The following is a 237-nucleotide window of genomic DNA, read 5'->3' as shown; positions in this document are numbered from 1 at the left end:
GAGCTTGGAGTCTGACTGTTTGAGGCTGTGGACAGGTGTCTTTTATACAGATGATGAGTTCAAACAGGTGCCATTCATACAGGTAACGTGTGGGGGACAGAAAAGCTTCTTACAGAAGACGTTACAGGTCTGTGAGAGCCAGAGATTTTCCTTGTTTGAGGTGACCAAATACTTATTTTCCACCCTGATTTACGAATAAATTCTTTACAAATCCTACCATGTGGATTCATGGATTTT

Source organism: Mchenga conophoros, linkage group LG19, assembly GCF_057382185.1.
Source record: "Mchenga conophoros isolate Kocher_MC1m ecotype Shallow Benthic linkage group LG19, M_conophoros_male_GT1.1, whole genome shotgun sequence".
Classification (NCBI taxonomy): domain Eukaryota; kingdom Metazoa; phylum Chordata; class Actinopteri; order Cichliformes; family Cichlidae; genus Mchenga; species Mchenga conophoros.
Note: the sequence above shows the minus strand (reverse complement) of the source record.